Source organism: Oryctolagus cuniculus, chromosome 8 (genome assembly GCF_051225735.1).
Source record: "Oryctolagus cuniculus isolate XC-2025 breed Fujian yellow rabbit chromosome 8, ASM5122573v1, whole genome shotgun sequence".
Lineage (NCBI taxonomy): Eukaryota > Metazoa > Chordata > Mammalia > Lagomorpha > Leporidae > Oryctolagus > Oryctolagus cuniculus.
In genome coordinates this window covers 7,711,131-7,729,820 of record NC_142874.1, presented here as the reverse complement: position 1 = coordinate 7,729,820, position 18,690 = coordinate 7,711,131, and the positions used below count along the sequence as shown (strand labels likewise).

At 38.1% G+C, this 18,690-nt stretch overlaps 1 pseudogene; it reads right to left on the bottom strand.

The window, feature by feature from the left end:
- Positions 1–12,109: 12,109 nt before the first annotated feature.
- On the bottom strand, positions 12,110–12,873 carry LOC100347530 (S-phase kinase-associated protein 1 pseudogene; annotated as a pseudogene).
- Positions 12,874–18,690: the final 5,817 nt, after the last annotated feature.

Sequence of the window (18,690 nt, the reverse complement as noted above, 5' to 3'; positions counted from 1 at the left end):
TGAGTCCTAGTTATAGCATTAGATCTCAATGTACAGCACACTAAGGACAAAGATCCTACATGAGGAGTAAGTGCACAGTGACTCCTGTTGTTGACTTAACAAATTGACACTCTTGTTTATGGCATCAGTAATCACCCTAGGCTCTTGTCATGAGCTGCCAAGGCTATGGAAACCCCCTGAGTTCACTGACTCTGATAATTTTTAGACAAGACCACGGTCAAAGTGGAAGTTCTTTCCTCCCATCTTTGATGACCCATTCTTTCCACTGGGATCTCACTCGCGGAGATCTTTCATTTAGGTTTGTTTTTTTTGTTTTTTGTTTTTTTCAGAGTGTCTTGGCTTTCCAAGCCTGAAATAGTCTCATGGGCTTTTCAGCCTGATCCACATGCCTTAAGGGCTGATTCTGAGGCCAGAGTGCTGTTTAGGACATCTGCCATTCTATGGGTCTGCTGTGTATCTCACTTCCCATGTTGGATCATTCTCTCCCTTTTTGATTCTATCAGCTAGTATTTGCAGACACTATTCTTGTTTATGTGATCCCTTTGGTTCTTAGTCCTATCATTACGATCAATTGTGAACAGAATTTTATCACTGGGACTAGTGAGATGGCATTGGTACATGCCACCTTGATGGGATTGAATTGGAATCCCCTGGTATGTTTCTAACTCTACTGTTTGAGGTAAGTCAGCTTGAGCATGTCCCGAATTGCACGTCTCTTCCCTCTCTTATTCCCACTCTTATATTTAACAGTGATCACTTTTCAGTTAAGTTTCAGCACTTAAGAAGAATTGTGTATTGATTACAGTATTCAACCAAAAGTATTAAGTAGAACAAACAAACAAAAAATACTAAGAGGTCTAACATATTAAGTTGTTCATCAACAGTCAGGGTGAGGGCTGATCAAGTCACCATTTCTCATAGTGTTCATTTCACTTCAACAGGTTTCCTTTTTGGTGCTCAGTTAGTTGTCACCTATCAAGGAGAACAAGTGGTATTTGTCCCTTTGGGATTGGCTTATTTCACTCAGCATAATGTTTTCCAAATTCCTAACAGGGATCACTTTTCACTTAAAATATAAACACCTAAGAATAATTGTGTGTTAATTACAGAGTTCAACCAACGGTACTAGAACAAAAAAAAAAAAAACACTAAAATGGATAAAGTATTGCATTGTACATCAACAGTCAGGACAAGAGCTGATCAAGTCACTGTTTCTCATAGTGTCCATTTCACTTCAACAAGTTTCCCCTAAATCACATTTTTTTTTACACGAATTTGAAACTTAAACTTCCCTGAAAGACATTCTGTTTTCATGTAACTTTAATTTTATGTTTAATCTTATCATTACATTTTATTTAACCCAAGAGCATGACTCATAGAAATCAGGTACAAAATAGGTACTCAGCAAACCCTTTTGGATGCATTCCCTGGTAAAGTCAGGAATCTTTGTAAAACAAATTGCTGTGTTATGCATAGCTGTATTTCATTTGCTGGGGCATTTTTTGAACTCTTGGGTGATAGCTGTTGGCAAGATATATCACATTTACACAAAATACAGAAAATTGACATTAAAATAACATATACAGTAAAAAGGAATCCCTAGTTGAATTTACAGAGAGATATGATAAGGCATGAATGACAGGAAAGCATGAGTAATTTTACAGCATAATTTTCTGAAGACAAGAATGTCAACGAACTGTGGTGGTGGTTCGCAGATACCTACAAATAGGAGGGTTCTTCAGAACGTTCATGGAAAGCACATATTACAAAAACACTGTGCATGGGTTTCAAAACTCTTTTGTACCAAAATCTTTTAATTCCACTTTCCATGAATTTTTTAAAAACAACCTCATTTGTGGATGGCGCTGTAGCACAGCAGATAAAGCTGCTGCCCGTGACTCTGGCGTCCACTGTGGGTGCCAGTTCAGGAGCCGGGCTGCTCTGCTTCCAATCCAGCTCCTGCTAGTGGCCTGGGAAAAGCAGTGGAGGATGGCCTGGGTGTTTGCGTCCCTGCTACCCACGTGGGAGACCCACATGAGGCTCTTGGCTCCTGGCTTTGGCCTCACCCAGGCTGTTGTGGCCATCTGGGGGAGTCAACCAGTGGATGGAAAATCTCTCTGTGCGTCTGTCCCTCTCTCTCTGTGATTCTGTCCTGCAAATGAATTAATAAATCTTAAACAAAAAGAAAGTCAAGGAAATAATTAGAAATCAACTGACAGGGCCGGCGCCATAGCTCACTAGGCTAATCTTCCGCCTTGCGGTGCCGGCACACCGGGTTCTAGTCCCAGTCGGAGCACCGGATTCTGTCCCGGTTGCCCCTCTTCCAGGCCAGCTCTCTGCTGTGGCCCGGGAGTGCAGTGGAGGATGGCCCAAGTGCTTGGGCCCTGCACCCCATGGGAGACCAGGAGAAGCACCTGGCTCCTGCCTTCAGATCAGCGCAGTGCACCGGCCAGAGCACCCTGGCCGCGGTGGCCATTGGAGGGTGAACCAACGGCAAAAGGAAGACCTTTCTCTCTGTCTCTCTCTCTCATTGTCCACTCTGCCTGTCAAATAAAAAAAAAAGAAAAAGAAAAAGAAAGAAATCAACTGATAGGATTTTTCCAAATGACAGCGAGTAGAAAAGTCAAAAAGCAAACAAGAATATTCTCTTTGGAACAGAGCAGAATTGTATTAAATGAAGAACAGAATGGTAAATACATAACTGGATAGACAAAGAAGTATCATAATCAGAAAATAATGCTATTCTATGTGGGTATAAATTCTGAAATTTTAAACACAAGGACCTGTAGAACTTTTAAAAATTAGTGGAAAGAATTAACCCTTACGGCTAGTTTTAATTGAATTTGTCTCTTTAAAATGTATAATGGAATGGTTCCATATCTAAATACGTATATACACAAAATTTTTCTTATTTGTTGAGGTTAAATTCACATAAATATGATTAATTACTGTACACTGTACAATTCTATTGCATTTAGTTCATGGAACCATTACCTTTCTCTATAGTCAAAGTTTTCTCATTGCAGAAGAACATCCTGTCTCATTTACACATTGCTCCCAATTGCAGCCAGACATACCCCAATATAACCACAAGTCTGCTTCCTTGTCTATGTGTTTGCTTATGCTGTATTATTACTTAAAACAAATCATACAACATGGGTTGTTTTGTGCCTGACTTCAGGTGAGGACAAATAGTTGTTTAAGCCAAAGCAAGCAGGAAATTTCAAATTCTGAGGAATCTGAAGTCATTGAAATCTGAAATGATTCTGAGAATCAAACAGTAGCAACGAGATAAATGGAGGTGAGTCACTGTCCAGTTGAATTAGCTACAAGATCACATCGCTGGCCGTAGGGCTAACATTGATAGCCCAGTGATTTGTAGAAGTTATGTCTGCCTGATGCCAGCAGGATGCAATGTAGGTGTAAAGAAATATTCTATGAGCCAGGCTTGTGGTATAGCAGATAAAGCTGCCGCCTGTGATGCCAGCATCCTGTAGCTGTTCTACTTACAATCCAGCTCCCTGCTAACAGCCTGGGAAATGCAGCAAAAATGTCCACACAATGCAACAGAAAGTTGCAAGTACTTGGGGCCCTGCAACCCACCTGGAAGAAGCTCCTGGCTCCTGGCTCCAGCCTGGCCCTGCCCTGACGATTGTAGCCACCTATAGAGTGAACCAGTGAATAGAAGATTCTCTCTTTCTCTCTCTCCCTCTCTCACTCTCATGCTACCTTTCAAATAAATAAATAATTTCAAAAAGAATTCCAGCTTATGCATAATTTCTTATATTTGATAGATCTGCTTTATGCCACTGAATCATGCTATGTAAATGACAAAATACTCTTCTTTCCCATGTTAACAATGGGATCTAGTGAGGATGCTTGGGGTGTTAGCAATGGTTTGTCCTTACTTTGGGTGTTGGCTATGAGTGTGATCAAAGCACAAAAAAATCTCATCTCACTTACCCGCACACTTATATGTATTTCTTGTCATGTGTCCTCTACTTCAATGAAATGTTTTAATTTTTTAAGTAAAATTGAAAAAAACTGGTATGAAGAAAATAGCAACTCTAAGGAGTATGTTTTTGGCCAGCTTTTGTAAAATTACACCGATGCATTTAAACGATAAAATAGTAGACTTAGACCAATGAATCATATAACATATTAACTCAAAGCATCAGTGCTGCGAGGCTCCCAGGGTAGCACTGAGGTGCACACAGCAACGGAAGCTGAACCACCAGCCAAGCTGAAAGCCAGATGCAGCCCCTGATTGTTCAAAGTTGTAGTTTCCAAGGTTAGAGAAGGTTTTTATGTGGAAGACAAGAATAGTACAGGAAATTTTTGGAATACTAAAGTTTGACATAAGAAAAATCTTCTCTTATGTAGGCCTCTATTTCTTATTTGTTCATTCACTCACTCACTCCCTTTCCTATATATGGAGAGAGAGAGAGAGAGATATATGAGAGAGGTGTCCTCCAATCATGGTATATTGGCTCACCCCATTTATTGAAAAGTAGAGGTGTGTTTTTCAGCCCATTGTATTTGAAGACAGTAAGAGACTTCAAATAGGGCTGTAGTTGTGCAGAGGGATCTCCATAGGATTTGCCTCCGTCTCCTCCCCTGGTTATCAGGCCAGTAAACTGAACACCTCGGCATCACTGGGCCTGGGAAGTGCCGGGAGTGCTGAAGGGAGTCTCTGGCAGTTTTCCCAAAGGACCCAGCTCCCACGTTCCAGGGAAATGTGCCTGGGGTAGATCCTGAAAGCTTAGGATTCATATGATTTTAAACAGCAAAACTGGGAAAGAAAAGTGGTTGTGAACAAGCATTTGGCGCAGCTTTAAGACGCCTCTTGGGACTTAGCGCCCTTATCAGAGCACCTGGGCTCCAGAGCTGGATCCTCATTTGGGGTTCAGCTTCTGGGAGGAAGAAGGCAATAGTTCAAATATTTGGATCCCTGCTACCCATGTGGGAGACACATAGAGTTACTTCTTCCTGGCTGTAGACTGGCCCAGCCCCAGATAGGAGTACAGGATGTGAAGCAGTGGATGGAAGCTCTCTCTCTCTGTCTTCCAAATAAAATGAAAATAAATACCTAATATTAAAAAAATAGTTGTTTTTTTCTTATGGCATGATTTTACTGTTTAAAAAAGTTCAGGAAGAAGGGTGCTTAAAAGCTTAACAAATTTGGCCGGCGCCACGGCTCACTAGGCTAATCCTCCTCCTGCGGCGTTGGTCCTCCGTGTTCTAGTCCTGGTTGGGGCGCCAGTTCTGTCCCGGTTACTCCTCTTCCAGGCCAGCTCTCTGCTGTGGCCCGGGAGTGCAGTGGAGGATGGTCCAAGTGCTTGGGCCCTGCACCCACATGGGAGACCAGGAGGAAAAACCTGGCTCCTGGCTTTGGATCGGCGCAGCAGCGGCCATTTGGGGGTGAACCAATGAAGGAAGACCTTTCTCTCTGTCTCTCTCACTGCCTAACTCTGCCTGTCCAAAAAAAAAAAAAAAAAAAGCTTAACAAATTTAAGAATCCACATTATATGGATACTGGCAAAAAGTTTGAATAACTAGGTTTGCTAATATCTAAATAATATTCACATTCAATTCACATATCAAAATGCAAATAAAATGGGAAGGCTTTAATAGATAAATTAACAGCTAAATAGAGGGAGATTTGTAAATATTCCTATTAAACTGTAGTACTTGTTCAACATAATTAACTTTCAATGGTTTCATTAGTTATGTACACTTGGAAATAGCATGATTCAACAAAATGCTCTTGAAGTGAGGAACACAGCTAACTAATAGAATGAAGTCCCCAGATAGCTGTCCTCCTGGATTGTTTGCAGTGTCCTCATAATGATCAATTTTTTACTACATTGGGAAGTGGAAGGCTTGCAACCTTTTCATTTAAAGCTTCATAGGACTATGCTGATCAAGTCACCATTTCTCATAGTGTCCATTTCACTTCAGGAGGTTTCCTTTTTGGTGTTCAGTCAGTTGTCACCGATCAGGGAGAACATATGATATTTGTCCCTTTGGGACTAGCCCTGACTGCTAATGGACAACTTAATACATTATCCCTCATAGTATTTTTTTTGTCTGTTCTACTTAATATGACTGGTTTAATTCTGTAATTATCACACAGTTATTCTTAAGTGTTGAAAATTAACTGAAATGTGATCCCTGTTAAACATAAAAGTGGGAATAAGAGAGGGAAGAGATGTATAATTTGGGGCATGCTCGGGCTGACTTGCCCCAATTGGTAGAGTTAGAAACATACCAGGGGATTCCAGTTCAATCCCATCAAGGTGGCATGTACCAATGCCATCTCACCAGTCCAAGTGATCAATTTCAGTTCACAATTGATCATAATGAAAGGACTAAGAGTCAAAGGGAGCACATAAACAAGTCTAGTATCTGCTAACACCAACCGATAGAATAAATAAAGGGGAGAGTGATCCAACATGGGAAGTGAGATACTCAGCAGACTCATAGAATGGCGGATGTCCTAAATAGCACTCTGGCCTCAGAATCAGCCCTAAAGGCACTCGGATCTGGCTGAAAAGCCCATGAGAGTATTTCAGGCATGGAAAGCCAAGTCACTCTGGCAAAAAGATCTCTGTGAGTGAGATCCCAGTGGAAAGAACAGGTCTTCAAAGAGGGAGGTGCCTTTCTCTGAAGGGAGGAGAGAACCTCCACTTTGACTATGACCTTGTCTAAACAAGATAAGAGTCGGAGAACTCAAGGGGCTTCCATAGCCTTGGAAACTCATGACTGGTGCATAGGGAGATTACTGATGCCATAAACAGGAGTGTCAATTTGTAAAGTCAACAACAGGAGTCACTGTGCACTTACTCCTCATGTAGGATCTCTGTCCTTAATGTGCTGTACACTGAGGCTTAATGCTATAACGAGTACTCAAACAGTATATTTCACTTTGTGTTTCTATGGGGGTGCAAACTGTTGAAATCTTTACTTAATGTACACTAAACTGATCTTCTGTTAAAAAAAAAAAAAAAAAAAAGAAACTATCAATTCCCAACTTGACTCTCACTGGGATTAAACATGACAATAGGTCTGATCTGATTTCATCATCATTTAAAAAAAAAATCATCTATTATTTTTCACTTTATGTTTCTGTGTGGGAACAAACTGTTGAAATCCTTACTTAAGGTATAATAAGCTGATCTTCTGTATACTAAGATAATCGAAAATGAATCTTGATGTGAATGGAAGGGGAGAGGGAGTGGGAAAGGGGAGGGTGGTGGGTGGGAGGGACGGTATGGGGGGGAAAGCCATTGTAACCCATGAGACGTACTTTGGAAATTTATATTCATTAAATAAAAGATAAAAAAAAAAAAAAAAAAAAAAAAAGCTTCATAGGAAACGCCATCTGTTTCTCCATCCACGGTCACCATTCAGCTCGTGCTGGGGATGGACCAGCCGCTCTGCCATGTGCTCATGTAGTGGGTATTCAGGAATCAGAGGTTGCAAGTGCTTCCTCTTGTTTGTTTTGTTTTCCTAATGGTTAATTTTGTGAATAATTCTGTGTGGCATTACAGGACTAGGATTAGGTTAACATACAATGAATGGGCAATAGGGTTAATTTCGTTTATTTAATAGACACATATGTATAGTATATATGTGTGTGTGTGTGTATCCACATATACATCAATAATGAAATCAACATTCAGCCATTTTCCTCTTAATTTCTATTGGGTAAATCAGAAAAAAGTATGTTTCAGTGAAATATGCTATTTCTCTTTCTCTCTCTGCACATATCAATTATATATACATATATTTATCAATTAACTCTAACATATATATCAACACATTTATATGTGTATATAATTATATACACAAATATATGGGTTAATTTTGCCAAACAATATAAATTGATTTTTAATAGATGCCATTACCTGAAAATAAATCTTAATAAAGCCTGGTGATGTTCACCATAAAGAGTACTCTGTAATCATCTAGCAAGTTTTTAAGCAGTTCAGAAACTATCTTTCTGTAGAAGTATATTACGGAAAAAGTTGTTTCATTTGCACCATCATGTTTTTCCATGCCTAAGAAGCTGATCTGTTGGAGTGAATATTCCACAGTGAATTTTTTTAGACCAATTTAAACAATCTTCTCTAAGGAAAATAATTCCAATTAAATAGTGTTTAAAAAATCTAACTTGTATAATATTGAAGAAATAAATGAATAATAGAAGAATAGTTGTGATGGTGAAGCATTCCTTGAAAGACCATTAGTAGTGCTTAGATAACACTAAGAATTTAAGAAGCACACCTTTCCGAAACACTTAATTCACCTGAAAATTACCAGGTCAATTGAAATATAGTGACAGCCTACTTAACTACATTAAATTGTTATCTTGACTGCATAAATGTTTTTCATGCCACCTAACTCACACAACAGGTTTAGTTTTTGCTTTTTTGTTTTATGTTTTGGGTTTAAACTCAATACTTTCCTTTTGTATCTATCTAGACGATGGACTGGCAAATTAACGTGTGGGGCAATCTAATCCCACTTGTTTTTATAAATAGTATTACTGGAACTCAGCCAATTGCACTCTCTGGGGCTGCTGCTTTCATGTCAAAAATGACAGAGACAAGTCAGTTCAACACAAACCACACGTAATATAAAATTCAAAATAGAAATCAAATTAAAAAAATCCCCTAACCCAATTTAGATGTCTAGTAACTACTGATGAAAGTGTATATATTGTTTAACTATTATAAAAGCTTCCAGGAAAAAAGGTAAACATCTTTTCAATGGCTTATTGATTTATTGTAAAGTGTTTGTTATTTTAAAGCTAAGGACATTGAAATTGCTTTTCTTTTCTCAGTTGGTATTTATACTTACTGTGGTGTTTTTATCATTTTATGCAAATTATAAAATTCATTCCATTTTGAAATCAACCACTAAAAAATTAAAGAGAAAGTAATATATTTCTTATATCATGACATATTTTAATTTGTATTACTTTACTACCTATTAAGTCCGTTTATTTATTTAGGTTATATATACTTAAGAATAATTTACTAAAAACTAAAAAAAAGAAATAGGGGCTGGCACTGTGGCACAGTGGCGCAGTGGATTAATGCCCTGGCCTGAGGCACCAGCATCCCATATGGGCAACGGTTCAAGACTTGGCTGTTCCACTTCAGATCCAGCTCCCTGCTATGGCCTGGGAAAGCAGTAGAAGGTGGCCCAAGTCTTTGGGCCTCTGTACCCACAAGGGAGACCCGGAAGAAGCTCCCAGCTCCTGGCTCCGGATTGGAGTAACTCTGGCTCTTGGGACCATCTGAGGAGTGAACCAGCAGATGGAAGACCTCTCTCTCTGTCTCTCTGCCTCTCCTTCTTTCTCTGTGTAACTCTGATTTTCAAATAAATAAATCAATCTTTAAAAAAAAAGGAAGAAAGGAGAGAAGAGAGAAAAAAAGGGGCAAGGAGGGAGCAAAGGATCATTACATTCTTAGAATTCTATCTATGAACTAAATAAAATCTATTCTTTTTAGATGAATAACTTATTTAAAAATAATATGCTCATGTATATCAGAAATGTCACTCAAAATCAATCAATTCAACTTCTCCATTGTTAAAAATTCCTCTTGATGAAAGATGAATTTTTCTTAGCCAAATTATTTATAATTATTATATATTCTGGAAAATAGATTTTTTAAGATTCATTTATTTATTTGAAAGGCAGAGTTAGAGAGAGAGAGGTCTTCCATCCAGCTGGTTCACTCCCCAGAGGGCTGCAACCCCCGGAGCTGAGCTGATCCAAAGCCAGGTGTCAGGAGCTTCTTCTGTGTTTCCCATAAGGGTGCTGGGGGTCCTCAGGCCATCTTCCACTGCCCTCATAGGCCACAGCAAAGAGCTGCGTCGTAAGTGAAGCAGCTGAGACTCAAACCGTGTCCACATGGGATGCCGACACTGCAGGCAGTGAATTTACCCCATATGCCACCGTGCTGTCCCCAATAAATAGATTCACTTTTGTAATATATTGTATTATAAATATCATACTCCAATATAAATTTTGGCGATGTTCATTTATGGATTGAAAGCATATGGCACCATAGTATGCAGAGAGAAATAGCTATCTCTTCTGTATGAGATACAGTGCAGAAGTCAGAGGCCAATGGGTGGGAATGATGACATACTGCTTTTTCCCCTTCAATTCATTTCGATGAACCAGTGTTCAGACAACCTACTAATGCCAGACATCGCATTAACTGTTAAAGATAGAGTGTTAATAAATCATAGCCATGACTATCACTGCATTTTAAATATGGGAAATTGGCTTACATTGCAGTATCTGCTGCACTGTAATAAGCCTATAAATAATACTATATTCTGGAATTTATGGTTCTATAGACTTGACAACTGCACAAAAATTACTGACCGCATTCTGTAAACATTAAGTATAACTTAATTCCTACAGTATGTCAGACAATGAGATAGTCATTAATGTTAAAATATTTAGCGAAGAAGCTGACGCTATGGCGTAGCAGGTTAAGCCTCTGCCTGAGGTGACAACATCCCATATGGGTGCCGATTTGAGTCACATGTGCTCCAATTCCAATCCAGCTCCCTGCTAATGGCCTGGGAAAGCAGTGCCTCTGCACCCATATGGGAGACCAGAAGAATGTCCTTGCTCCTGGCTTCAGTTTGCCAGCTCTGGCCATTGCAGCCATTTGGTGAGTGAACCAGCAGATGGAAGATCTCTCTCTATGTCTCTCCTGCTCTTTGTAACTCTGCCTCTCAAATATATATTTAAAAATGTTTAGCAAAACAAACCTAAAATCTTTATACATAGAAATTAGTGTTTATTAAGGAATCTATAATTAGTCCAGCATCTCATGCAACATCTATAAACTGTGAAAACTGTGGAATCTTGATTTTGTTTTCATCTTTTCCACCATTTGAAAACTAGAGAAATTTAACTCACCACGTTTCTTTGAATTCAGACCTACCAGAGATAGTGTTGTCTTTCTCTATCTGCACTCATGCTGTAGTAACACAAAGAGAAAAGTTTCCCCCTCCTCAGTTTACACAATAAACGTATCATTGTAGCCTCCATAGATGAGGGAGAATACGTGGAGTCTATCCTGTGTCTGCATTGATCACTTCACATGATATCCTCCAGTTCCACCCATTTTGCTGTAAATGACAAACTTCATTCTATTTTTATTCTGAGTAATATCCAATTGCTTGTGCATGTGTGTGTGTGTGTGTGTGCGTATACACATATACAGACCACATTTTCTTTACCCATTCTTCAGCTCAGGGACGGCTTAGTTGATTCCGTATCCTGCATATTGTGAATAGTTCTGCAAACATGGTAGACAAGGTATCCTAGTGCAGCCTGGTCCAGTCCTGGCTGTTAAAAGCTGTGAACCAATGACTGGAATATTGCTCTCTCTCACTCTCTGTCACTCTACCTTCAAAAAACAATTTATTTATTTTTTTTTTACCTACTATTATAACTTACTTTTATTGAAAGTATCTCACAGTCATAATGGACATCTTCTGGATTTTGCCACATATTTTAATATTAAAGGTTAATTTTGACATGCAAGTAGAGTCAACAGTGTCCCCCATATAGGGACAGTGATTATAAAAAGATGACATAATACATGAATTAAGTGTGTTTTTTAATTGAAAAGCTAACAAACTGTCTAGTTACATTTCTCCCCACCCCCAAAACCACAAACCAGGTAGTAACTGAGTCTTGTAGGCAATCTACTCAAAGTTGAGAGGATTAAAAATAAGAACAAGTCCTCAGATCCAAGTAAGGGAGCCCTGCTACACACAAGCTGACCAGTGCCAGTGGTACCGACTGACCGTGTGGCTGAAAGACATCTTAATGGGCCCACTCAGAACATTTGTTCAAGTGGCCTCTTTCCAGTTTCCGACTCATGAATAAAGATAATATTTTTTAATTCTATTTCAGAAAACTTTTTTGAAGTTGTTTTATTTACAATGCCAACTTTGAAAAGATCACTCAATTTAACTGGACAATAAACTAGGCAGCAACCACTCTGCGAGAAGAGAGGAAGCCCCCAATGCCACTTTCTATGGAGGACTCACAGTTCAGTTTGATTCAGCACAAAGTAAACAGGAACTTTCAATCATACTAGAAGAAACTCGGGTTTGGAATCTGTACTCAAACTACACATGCAGTGAGGACAATATTCTGCTAAAACAAATGATTTGCTCCTCCATTTGTCTACGTTTGCCTAATATTAACAATTATAAACAGAGCAGTGCAAATAGTATTTGGAACATTCCTTACAGTGTTACAGTGTCAGGTACAACGTTTCACTTCTGTTCACACCACTGGTTCTCTTTGGGTACCTGGGCTGCTGCTTCTTCAGTAAAGTCATTCTTAATGTTGAAGGTCTTGCGACTCTCCTCAGGAGTCTTCCCCTAGATCATATTGACAACAGTCTTGCTCGTAATGTCCAGCAAACCTTTGATTTTTAAGTAGCTTGCAGCCAGAATAAGCTCAAAAAGTGTTCCCTGGTCAACTTTCAGGAATTCCTGGTCCCAAACAGGGATATCATCCTTTCGCTTTTCTTTGTTCTCATCGTCTTCAGGTGGAGGAGGGTCATCCTTGTGGTGAGTGCACCACTGAATGACCTTTTTTAATATTGCTGCATTAACATTTGGTAGAGGAACCGGGTCATCGTCTCCTGCATCATCCATCCCCTGATCTTCCAATATGGTCTTGATAGTCACAGACTGTTGGGCAATTTCTACATCAACTTCAAAAATCTCTCCATCAGAACTCTGCAACTTTATTGAAGGCTTGGTGTTCGGGTTTGAGGAGCCAGCAGGCTGGAGGCTGCCGAGAGAGGGGCAGCGTCAACACAAGAAGAGAAAGGCGGATGACAAGGCCACTACCTCAAAAAACAATTTAAATTAAACAAAAAAAAAAGATAAAGGAGGTTAATACCGCAACATAATAATGTCTATGTAACACAAACACATAGCAATCCTCACACTGGTGAAAAGCTGAAAACATTCTCTGTATGATTCAGAACTAGGTAAGTGTGTCTACTGACTCTTATATTTAACAGGGATCACTTTTCAGTTAAATTTCAACACCTAAAAATAAATGTGTGTTAATTACAGAGTTCAACCAATAGTATTAACTAGAACAAAAAAAAATACTAAAAGGGATAAAGTATTAAATTGTATATCAACAGTCAGGACAAGGGCTGATCATTAAGCTTGAATGACAAAAATTATTTTTATATTATTTTGTTTTCATAACCACAAGAGAAACTGCATGGATTTGAAAATTTACACTGATGTAAATAAAATTATTATAAAGGGAAAATCATTGTAACATTTAAAAACAAATAAAATACTGCAAATACTGTAAAATGCATGCAACCACTGAAGTATGTAAAATAACATACAATAAGGATTAAACACAAAAGATTATCAAATCTTAATGTTAAGCATGAATCAATGTTATTTCATATTTGCTGCAAATGAAACAGTCAGTAAAAGCTGATTTAAATATCCCATATTGCTAAGGTATTCATGGTGACAGTAAGACAACTTCATATCATTTTGTAAGATGAATTGAAGTGCGCATACACACACACACACACACACACACACACATCTGGTTGAAGGTCAATAGATCCCTTGCAAGTCTATTTAAAAGTGTAGAAAGGTTATTCCTAAAATGAACCTGTTACTGAATGAATTTCCAAGAAGCTCTATTACATTTAGTGAAATCCATTAGGAAGTTTCTCAAGCATTGCTTTAGAAATAGAAATAGTTGCCTGTCAAAAAAATAAAATAAAATAAAAAATAGAAATAGTTATTATTTTAAAAATTTGTTATTTTGTCGGGGGAGAAGTCTGAGTGACAGAGAGGGAAAGGCAAAGAGAGAGAGAGATCTTCCATCTGCTGGTTAACTCCCCAAATGGAGTTAGGTCAGGTGAAGCCAGGAGCCTGCAACTGCATCTGGTTCTCCCACATGGACGGCAGGAGCCCAAGGACTAGTGCTCCCACTGCCACAGCAGGTGCATGAGAGGGAGCTGGCTAAGAAGCAGAGCAGTGTGGACTCTAGAGGGCACTTTGATGTGGGAAGCCAGCATTGCAGGCAGCTGCTTAACCTGCTTCACCCTTCCTGATGCTGGCCCCTACCACAATTTAGTTTTCAAAGGATTAGCCAGTCACATTAAACTAAAATGCTGTATTTCATTTCAAGATCAGAACAATTTTAAAAGTTCCTCTTTTAATTCAGATCATCTTTAAAGATTTGTCTGTATAAAAACAAAAACAAAGTTGTATGCCATTTTCTGCTGATGTTACTAATTATGTTTCAGTCAGAGCCAATGCGATATTCCTATATTTCTGGAAATTAGACTTATTTATGTAACATATATACAACCAAGCTTATGTGTTCATAAGTTATTATTTCTCTAAGCTGTTTTATTGGTACCAATGTTCCATCTGAATTCTCATTAGTATGAGAATAACTCAGTTTTAGTGTGAAAATCTTATTTAATTTTGGACTCTACTAACATGTATGAGGGACCTTTAAAAAGTAAATGAAAATGTATATTGAATAAAAATGAAGATATGCCTGGATTTAATTTTTGCAGAAAATTATCTATTTTTCCACAAATATTATGCACTACCAAGTTATATTCTGTTCGCTGTTTTTATTTACATAGATTCTGTAGGTCATATTTATATACCCATTTACTAAAGTGATTCTTCATATTTTATAATTTTGGTAAATATCATGGATCACATGTATCAGAGTTAACTGTTAAATACATGAAAGCCAGAGATGTAATTTTCCTTTCCGAAAATATTTTATACTTCATGGCTACATTTTGCATTTCTCCTTTTTCTCATATAAATATGGAATATATGTACATTTATGTAAACATATATGTGTGTGTTTGTGTGTGCTTTTTTGCTTTCATATGGCATATTCTGAGGCCAGCAACCAAAACCCACTTGTTTTCCTGCAGGTCTTACCCTGGCATTTAGACACTTGTAATTGTCCTCTTTGGGAGCCCAAATATTATGTGGGTTCCTAGCTTTCTAGGGGAATGAAATCTGAACCACCTATAGGATCATTCATCTGTAAGATGTAGAGAAGGAACAAGTATGATTTGATGTACATGGCTTCCCTATATAAAATGTAGGTTTGATTTCTTTTTTGGGGGTTTAATAGCAATATTTATTAGAGTCAGAGACCTCAGCCAGAGTGGCATGGAGGGGGCTTTCCAAGAGAGGAAAAAAAAAAAAGGAAAAAAACCTGAGGGGGCCAATGTTACTGGGGTTTTTAAGCAGAATTCTGGGAAGAAAAAAAAAAAAGTTGACATTCAGTTACAAGTCAGGGACAAAACTTATCAAAAGAACTGATTTGCAATCTTTTACCCTGTCTGGCTTGCTCATGCTAAAACAAAGAGCCATCAGAAGGGTGGGATCCTAATTTACTTTAAATGAAGAGAACTTAAATAATGAAATGTGATTTATTTGTAGTTATGATGGTTCAATGATCTTCTGTCTCACACTGTTGGCTTGGGTAATCACACCTTTGTGCAAGAGAGCTGATTTGTATTGATCTACGTAAGAAGTTATATCTTTAGAAAACAAGGTAACTAAAATATTTGGCAACCATTCTAACTTGTATTGCACACAAGACCTCTAATACATATCATTTTTCAGCAGAATCAATATAAACTCTAGCTGTGAAACTGAAGATATGATTTAATTTTTCACAGGTGTGTTGCACTTAGAATTAGGAACATTTAAGCATATATTCTTTATTTAAACTTAACTGATTTTAAGTGCAGAATTAAGATCAGATACACAATTTAGCAAGTACATAATAAAAAAAGCTGTGTGGAAAATGAGTTAATTTTGAAAATTTAAGTATAAATAGTCATTTTTTTAAAAAAAAAGATAATAGGTGGGTTCAGCATTGTGGCACAGTGTGTCAAGTTGCTAACTATAAGAGCCAGCATTGCATATAAGTGCTAGTTGGAGTCCCAGATGCTACATGTCCCACCTATCTCCATGCTAGGTTCCTGGTAAGGCAACGGAAGATAGCATGATTGCTTCAGATTCTGCCACACACGTGGAAGACCTAGGCTCCTCGATCTTCCATCTGCTGGTTCATTCTCCGAGTGGCTGAGCCAAGCCAAAGCTGGGAGTCAGGAGCTTCATTCAAGTCTCCCATGTGGATGGCAGGGGCAGACACATGTGAACCACTCTCTGCTGCTTTTCCCAGGCCGTTAGAAAGGGGTTGGATCAGAATTGAAGCAGCCAGGATCTGAATGACCATATGGAAAGAATTCGCAGCCAGCTCCTTTACTCACTACATCACAACGCTGGCTCTACAAATCTTTGTTAAAGACTATCATTCCAAGAACAGCGGAAAAATCAGAAACTTCTCATAGAAATAATTGGTGAAAGAATGTCTCAAATGCAATGTATAATAATGCACTTTGTTAGTCAAAATACAAAGTCCACCATAAAATAGTATAAATAGCCAGTGGAAAATTATGAGAGGAAATTCAAGTACAACTTAAACACTAGACAACCAGAGCAAAGAATGGAGAATGGTCATCAGGAATGGAGCATTTGGAAGTTCTATTGTTCTAATTTTAGATATTTTTCTTTAAATTTATTTGAAAGGCAGAGTTACAGAGAAAATGAGAGAGAGAGAGAGAGAGAGAGAGAGAGGATTTTCCATCCATTGGTTCATTCCCCAAATGGCCAGGGCTGGGCCAGGCTGAAGCCAGGAGCTTCCTGCAGGTCTCCCACGTGGGTGCTGGGCCCAAGCATTTGTGCCAACTTCTGCTGCCTTCCCAGGAACATTAGGAAGGAGCTGGAATTAGAAACGGAATAGCTAGTACTCAAACAAACGCCCATATGGGATGCCACCACTGTAGACTAAGGCTTAGCCTCACATGCTGCAGCATCAGCCCCAATTTTAGATATTTCCAAGTTAAATCTACGTGTGGATAATTCTATACCTGTTTTTCCAGGTTTTTATCATGAATGAATGTTATATTGATCAAATGTTTTTCCTAATCTAATAAGATGGCTTTTATCTTTCATTCTCTTGATGTGATATATCAATTTTTTATTTACTTGTGTTGACACATCCCTGCATGTCTGGGATAAACCCCACTTGGTCAGGGTGAAGGATCTTTTTGATGTGTTGTTTGATTCAATTTTTTGACAATTTTTGCATCTATGCTCATTGGGGAAATTGGTCTTTAGTTTTGTTTTATTTTTGCCCACTCTATCTTTGTCTATTTTGTGAATTTAGGTAATGCTGGCTTTACAGAATGAGTTGAGAAGGGCTCCCTTAACATTGGGTTGGAATGGTTTAAGAAGATTTAGTCCTACTTCTTCCTTAAGAAGTGTGGTAAACTCCAGTAATGAAGACATCTGATCCTGGGCTTTCATTTGTCTAGAGACTTAATTACTGACTCAGTTTCAGCGTCTCTACTGGCCTGCTCAGATTTTCTTTGTCTGTGTGATTGCATTTTGCCAAGTTGTATTTCCAGAAATGCATCCATTACTTCTGTCAAACACGGAATGGATTTTAAATTGTGGTAAATGAGTGTGGTGAGATACAACAGCACTGATAAATTAAAAATAAAGATTATTTGAAATATCACTAGGCAAGCTCACAGAATGTCATATAGAGGAAACAATGGAGATCACTGTTTGATATTTCTACTGAACATGTTGTCCAATGGTTAAAGGTACTAAGTGTTTTTTTAGAGGAGAATAAGTTGCTGTTGGACACAGTACTGGAAATTTCCATATCGTAATCCAGGTGCTGATTACTTGTGTTTACTTATTTAGAAAATGCAGAAGTTGTACAGTATGACATGTAATTTTTATTATGTACCTTATATTTCAATGAAAATAACAATGCACAGTATTTACTTACACTTCTTTACTCCTTTTTTTTTTTTTTTTTTTTTTTTTTTTTTTGACAGGCAGAGTGGACAGTGAGAAAGGAAGACAGAGAGAAAGGTCTTCCTTCTGTTGGTTCACCTCCCAATGACCGCTGCGGTCGGTGCACCACGCTGATCCGAAGCCAGGAGCCAGGTGCTTCTCCTGGTCTCCCATGCGGGTGCAGGGCCCAAGCACTTGGGCCATCCTCCACTGCACTCCCGGGCCATTTTTGATAGCTTTACATGTTTATAAAAAGAATAAGTATTGTGGAACTATTCCTAGATCTTTTTATAATAATTATAAAATGAAATATTTTCAAAATGCATAGCAACCTTTTCTCACAAAATCAGTAATTTACATTAGTAGATAAATAGACTATTTACTTGATATAACACATGTTAACATAACCTTGTTATGAAATATTTTGGGTTGTTAAAATTGAAGACACAATTAATTGTAAGGTTTTTGTATCTCATTTTGGAGCTTGCCTGAAGTGTAATTTCAGAAAAGGAACTATCATTAGTGAATCTGATTCAAATTTCTAATAAAAAAAGAATGAAAAGTTTTATATGCAACATTTTCCTCACTTAGTAATTGCCACAAAAGTGGAATTGTCATGTTCAATTTTCTGTTATATTTCATGAGAAAGATGTAGGAGGAAACTTCGTTCCACACTATTAAAAAGTGTAATTGGACTGGATTGATCTTTGAGTTTGATTT